We start from the raw sequence: 6,000 nt of genomic DNA on the forward strand, positions 1-6,000 counted from the left end.
ATCTCCTCACCTTTGGCTACAGAGGGTGCCAGAGATGCCATCAGATGGGCCCCAGGGTATGAGGCCCAGGTGAGGCACTTGAGCAGCCTAACGTCCCTCCCTCAGCCCCACCTTTGAAGGCCCTGAAGCCCAGGCCTGTTACTGACTGCCAGAGCCTTTCCTGGAACTCCGCAGAGGACAGAGCCCCTCCCTGCCTGCCCTGGCACACTCCAGGCACAGCTTGTCCCCTGGGGTACCTTGCAGACACCCCAGTTGGCTGGGGCATGGGACAAGTCCCCGCCCTCCAGGAAGAGTCCAGCTCTGGGGCTGTCATCCTCACAATGGCCCCACCAGACCACAGGGGCCAGCAGGCACAGAGAAGGAGAAACTTTGTGGCTGGGTGGCAGGATTCCTGGGGCTTTGTTGTGGCTTTGGGTAGGAGGGTGGGTAAGGCAGAAAAGCAGGGTCTCAGGCTTCAAAGCACCTCCCACCTGCTTCTCTGAGGAAATCTTCAGGGGCCCAGTGGTTTTGAGGGGAGGGGACAGGAAGAGACTCTGAACTTTGGGTCAGCTGAGGGCAGAGATGGGGGAAGATCTTGCTCTATATCCCATTTCTCCCAGCATCTTCTTCCTCTGCTCCCCAGCACCCTAGAACAAATTTCTACCTTCATCTGCTAGGAAGAGTTACATCCATCAGAGGACTTCCAGAATGGTGGGGTTTGGAGGAAATGGGACGTGCATCCAGCAGCTGTATGGCCGGCCACACCTGCCGGGTGGGGTGAGGAGAGTGCCCCTCCCAGGGGGCCAGAGCCGGCTCTGCTCAGACTGGGGGCTGTGAGACACTTTAAAGGAGGGGCGAGAAGGCAGAGAGATCCGCCAACCGGCCACGTGGAGGTCCTGAGCGAGCGGCAGGCAGGGGCGGGGGCCGAGGAGCCCGCCGTGAGCTCGCCCCTCCCGTTCGAGGGAGCCTCCGAGAGTCGGTCGTCGCTGACCGCAGGCTGCAAGAGCGGTTGATCTGGTGAGCGAGCACACACCCACTTACCCAGCTGCTGAGTCAGGCTGTTCTCGTTCCCCGCTCGCCCGCCCGCCCGCCCGGGACATTGTGTTCCAGCCCCGGCGCGCTGGCACGGGGCCCAGGCGCTCACACCAGCCTCCTCGCCCTGTTTGTGCTCGCGGCTTACGCTCCGCGCGCAGCCTCCCCGCCGCAGCCTGCGAGTGCTCGGTGGGGCCCGGGCCAGGCGCTGGCCCCCGGGACCGCCGACGGCGGCTGCGCGACCCCAGGGACGTGCGCCCAGGCCGGGTGGCCCCTGCAGCCCTGCGCGGTCATCAGTCTTAGAGCACCCAGACCTTTCCAGCCCCCACCTGAGCCCTGATGTGGAACCCCAGGCGGGTATGGGGCCTGGAGTAGCACAGTTGGGGGTGGGGCAGGTGGTGTCGCTGCAAGAGGGAGAAGGAGCCGCCCAGGCTGCCGCCCATGCCCCACCAGCGCTCGGCCCGGGAGTCTGGAGGAGGATAGTAGCTGGGAGCGCGCCAGCCCCAGACTTGGGAGACCTGGGATGCAGTCACGTGACAACGGAAGCCGGGTAGATGGGGCCAACTTCTTCGATCCCTGGAGGAGCCTCCCAGCTCCTCGGCTCCCTTCCCTGGTCCCTTTCTTCACACCAGCCTGGAGACTCCAGGGACTCCCAGGGGTTGGCAAACCAAGCCCAGCCCTTTTGGCTAGCTTGGGAAACCCCTGGCACACCGCCAGGGGTAGGAACAGCTGGGACACTAACGGGTGGGAGCCGAGAGCAGGGTGGAGGAAGACGACCCCAACTGGAGCCTGACGCCTCCCTTTGTCCAGCCCCAAGGATTTATTCAGAGCCACGTTTTCTCCTTACCATCTTTCTGCAGAAAGACATCACTGTGTGCTAGTCCTGGAGGTTGCTACGTCTCCAAACCAAGGAGGGAACAAAGGACTTAATGCCGAGCACCTACCCGGATGGAAGGTTGTGTTGGGTCCTGACAAGGATGTCATTAAGATTTACATTTTTAAACAAATTAAATTTTAATTAAGTTAAATTTTAAAATGTAAGACAATTCCTAAAGCCCTTTCTTCTCCCTCTTCACCTTCACTGTTGGCAGTGCCATTTGCGGTGACAGGAGAGCCTATCCTCCATGTCTACCCATCTCTCAAGCTCCAGTTCATAAAGCCTGCTTGGAACAGCGCCAGCCAAATCTTACTCCTCTCCCCTTCAAATGCCCTACACACCGGGTTTGTACCTTTCTCATGGCACAGCAAGTGGCTTGTCTTATATTCTAGTGATCTGTTTACTAATCCTGTTCCTGTAACCAGATTAGAAAGTCCTTGAGGCAGAAACAAAGTCTGCTTCTTTGAGGCCTCCCCCATCGCAGGAGCTCATCCCCACAGGCAAAACTTGGCCCTGGAATTGATGTTCAATAAATGTTGGGTGTATTGAAATAATTTCCTGCCCTTGGGCAGTTTGCAAGCCAGTTGAAGAGACAAACACACTGTGTGAGGTTAAATAATAACCCAAGCCAGCAGGTGGTGAATACCAAATGTGTGTAAGAGCTATAGGGTCTCAGTAGGAAGGAGGTGGTGATATGGGAGAAAGATCCCTGGAGGTTCTAGGCCTTGAGCTGTGTGTGGAGGAGGAGAGAGGAGGCGTGGAGGTGACTCATTCTGGCTGACATCACACACCAGCCTCCATGCTAGGCACTTTACATTCATTATCTCTAATGTTTAAGGAGGAGGCTAGGTTTGGGAGGAGTAGAGGGTACAGTGTCTAAGCCAGACCTGCCCAGAGCCAACCAGAGAATAGAGGCAGCCTTAGATCTGGGCTCCCCACCCTCAGTCCCGGGGCACAGCCTGTTCCCTGGCCTGCCACTCCTACACACTACACCCAAGAGGGCTGCCCAGCACTGCCCAGCTCTGGATGCACTCAGGTCCCACCCTGCTGAACAACTGGCTGTGTGACCTTGGGCAAGGCACTTCCTTCCCTACACCTTGCTGTCATCAGTACCGCCATTGCAGCACTAACAGGCTGTGACTCTGTGAGCCAGTGTTCCAGTGATGCTTGCCACTTCCCCTGATATTACCTGGGCTGCTGTGATTGCCTGCACCACTACCACCCCTCCCCCACTCATTGCTCCCTCCCAGTCTGGAGCTGCTGAGAAGAACACTGGGTACAGAGGGTAAGCAGGGATAGTAGGTTTCCTGTGGTTGCAAAAGGAACATTGGGACTTTCCCTGCAGTGCCCAAGCTGTGGGAGAACTGGGGGAGGAGGAGGCAAGGCCAACCTCTAAGGAACCTCTGCTCTCTTCCCTCCCCTCCTCAGCACTCCCAGCTCTCAAAAAGGCTGGTACAGTTTGTTACGCTGAAGCTGGAATGTACCGTGTGTTTCATATGGCCTCTGTCCAGTCCTACACTGGCCACTTCATATTTATACTTCCTTCTTCAGTCGTGGCATCTGGCTGTCAGTCACCCCTGCTCTCATCTGCCCACCTCTCACCTGCCCCCCACACACCAGCCCCATGGTGGGTCATGCTTGGGTTCTAAACTCTTGTAGGAGGTGGGGGTAGGGTACAGAGAGAGCCCTGGAGGAGAGAAGTTGGACTCTGGAAGGATGAAGGCCCGTCCCCTTTCTCTCTCCCATCACCCAACCCTAAAACTGCCTCCAAGGCCATGGACTCTCCAAGTTGGATCTGAAGGTACTCTGGGCCTTTGAGATTGACCCCCCACTCCTGGCCACCTGAGCACTTCTGTAATGTTGTTGAGTCCAGCTAGACTAGTGAGCTGAAGGCGCTATTTAAATTGCCTCCCCTCAAAATCTTGGCAGACCTGCTGATCCATGATCCTCCCCCATCAGAACACTGCAGAGAGAGGGTTGGGGGGAAATCCCACCCCCTGGCCCAGGAGTCACACATTCCTAATAGATGCTGCAAAGTGGAATTTGACACTTGGTGACTTAATGATATTCTAGGTTGTGACAAGTTTAATGTCAAAGTGGCTTAGATATTCAGAGATGCATACATTTGTGATCTGGCCTTCCTCCCCCAGGAGCGTGTGATATTAGTCACATAATAGCTAATATCGATTGCCTACTAGGGACCAAGCACTGGGCTCAGGGCTTAATATACTTGTACACGAGCTTGTTTACTCATCTTAACAACCCTGGGAGGTGGGTGCTATTGTTAGTCCTCTTTGACAGTTAAGGAAACTGAGCCTCAGAGACGTGAGAGTTGGGTTTGCATTTAGGTCTGTTTGACATCAAAGCCAGTACTTCTCAATGATCTGCTAGATTGCTTAGATCATGTACCTAAATCGTAAATCCTCCATTTCTCAAGCCTCAGTCTTATTCCCTTCTCCCTTAAAATGATTTCAGGAACTCTGCCTCCTCCTTGGAGCCCATGCACACCTTGAAGTGTGATTAGCCTGAAAAGTGTTTTCAGTCCTTGTAACAGGCTGCGGTGTGGAGGCCCCAGAGAACACTCATTGGTGGAGTTAGTCAGGCCTGCTGGCTGTGGGCAGCGTCTGTTGTCTCTGCCGGCAGCTGGTATGCCTGCTGCCGTTCACCCTCTCACCTGGGAATAAACTTTGCCTCATTGTATTGATCTGGCCCTGGGATCTAAAAACCAGGGGCTGAGCCTAGGTTCCAGGGCTCTGAACTCAGATCTGTCTGTGAAACCAGTGACATGGTGGCATGGCCGCTCTTAGGACCCAGTCACAGCAGGGCTTTGGGAGAAATCACCATACATCAATCCCTGGCGTTTGTATCAGGCTGTGTATATTTCCCTTACATGTCCTCACTCAGTATGATCTTAATGTTCCTCTAAAGTAAGGAGACTATTACCCACTTTCCTGATGGGAAAACTGAGGCAAAAGTAGCTAAGTTGCTCGCCCAAGGACATGAAACTAGGTTTGTGACTGTGATAGCTGGGGTGCTTTGTTTCATAATATAGGGCCTCTCCTGAGCTAAGAGAGGAAGAGTTTCCCAAGATGTCCCAAAACCTGGCGACATGTGGCCTTTCACCCAGCCCTATCACTCTAAGAAGGGACCACAGCAACCACACTGCCCCTGCCACCCTTATCTGCCCCCAGGGGCTGAAGCAAGGGCACCAGACATCCTGTAGGTAGCTGGCCTGTCTTGGTCTCTGGCTTCCTGTCCTCGGTGGCTCTCACGGGCACATTTTGTCCTCTCTGAGCCCAGCTCTTCCTCTTTTATCCTTCCTTCTCACTTTCTCTCTCCTTGCTCAATGAGAGTCCTGTTTATATGCCTCCATCCATCTGTGTTTGCTTTTTAGTTTTGCTTTTTGCATGTCCATTCTCCTGGGACATTTCCCAAGTCCCCTCTGCCTTCTTCCCTCTGACGTTGTCTTCTTTCCCAAGAAGCATCTTCCATTCCTCCCCCACCCCCACTCCTCACCTTGCCTCCAGCTTCTGCCAGTGTCAGATCGCTCAGGTTCATGCATTCAGTGGGTACTTACTGGGCTCCTACTGTGTGCTCCAGGAATTGTGTTAATGCCTGGGAACCAAAAGTCCAAAAGTGGTGCTGGAGCATCTGTTAAGCACCTACTGTGTGCATTAGGCATTGCGCTTCAAACTGAGAGCGCAAAAGCTGGTTGTTGCCCTCGGGAGATCTCTGGGATACTTGGGAAGACGCACAAAAACAGATCATTATAATGTCCTGGAAAGTTGGGGACTGGGTGTGGCCACAGGGGTCAGGGAGGGCCCCCCTGAGGAGGCGTCTTCCAGTCTGACTGAGAAGCTAGCCAGGCAGAGCAAGGGTGCCGGGCATTCCAGGTAGAAGGAACAGTATGTATAAAGGCACACAGGCGTGAGACTGCCTCGTGTTCTCCAGCAGGCACTTTGAGTTGTTTGGTCTGGCCTGGCCATGGACTGCAGGTTGGGAAGCCCAGGGAGATGAGGCCAGCGACAGGCGGGCCAAGACAGTGCAGAACCTCATGTTCCAGCAAAAGGGTTGACCTTTATCCTGGAGCAGCCAGAAGCCCAAGCAGCCTC

The 6,000-nt window shown here is 55.0% G+C and overlaps 1 long non-coding RNA gene across 1 annotated transcript; it reads left to right on the forward strand.

Moving 5' to 3' along the window:
• Nucleotides 1-1,027: 1,027 nt before the first annotated feature.
• Nucleotides 1,028-2,358, forward strand: LOC109450900 (uncharacterized). The gene is made up of 3 exons (XR_016020347.1): nucleotides 1,028-1,561; nucleotides 1,872-1,966; nucleotides 2,103-2,358. It is a non-coding gene; the product is annotated as an uncharacterized LOC109450900 (long non-coding RNA).
• The last annotated feature ends 3,642 nt before the right edge of the window (nucleotides 2,359-6,000 follow it).

Source organism: Rhinolophus sinicus, chromosome 2 (assembly GCF_057876585.1).
Source record: "Rhinolophus sinicus isolate RSI-liver-muscle chromosome 2, RSI-T2T, whole genome shotgun sequence".
NCBI lineage: Eukaryota > Metazoa > Chordata > Mammalia > Chiroptera > Rhinolophidae > Rhinolophus > Rhinolophus sinicus.